This window comes from Microtus ochrogaster, unplaced genomic scaffold (genome assembly GCF_000317375.1).
Source record: "Microtus ochrogaster isolate Prairie Vole_2 unplaced genomic scaffold, MicOch1.0 UNK1, whole genome shotgun sequence".
Classification (NCBI taxonomy): domain Eukaryota; kingdom Metazoa; phylum Chordata; class Mammalia; order Rodentia; family Cricetidae; genus Microtus; species Microtus ochrogaster.
The window spans coordinates 2,031,415-2,032,010 of NW_004949099.1; positions in this window are offsets into that span (position 1 = coordinate 2,031,415).

Genomic DNA, 596 nt, shown 5'->3' on the forward strand with positions numbered 1-596 from the left:
ACAAAAAAAAAAAAACAACAAAAAAAAGGAAATGTAAAAATCTAATTTATAAAAGTGGACAAGACAGATCAATGGGTAAAGGTGCTAGCTTCTAACATAAGATCTTGAGTTGGATCCTCCAGTCCTCACATGGTGGAAGAAAGCAGGCTGCCGAGAGTTGTTCTCTGACCTCTACACATGCTCCATGGTGCCCTCCCTATCCCAAATAACAAACTAATTTTTAAAATGATTTATCATTTACGTTTATGTCTGTGTGCTTGCATAAGTTCATATACACCATGTGTGTGTAAGGGTCCAAAGAAGACAGGAGTCAGGTCTCCCCAAACAAGAGTTATAGGTAGTTATGAACTACTCTGGTAACCAAACCCAGGTCCTCTGCAAAGACAGCATTGAGCCATTTTTCTGGGCTCCTAGATTTAACTTTTTTCTTCTTCTTTTTGTTTTTTTGAGGCAGTGTTTCACTGTGTAGCTATGGAGCTTGTCCTGGAACTCACAGAGATCTTCTTGCCTCTACTTTCCCAAGTATTGGGATTAAGGTGAGCCACCACCAGCTGAATGAACATTTTTAAAACAAGTTAGGGCCGAGTGGTGGTGGC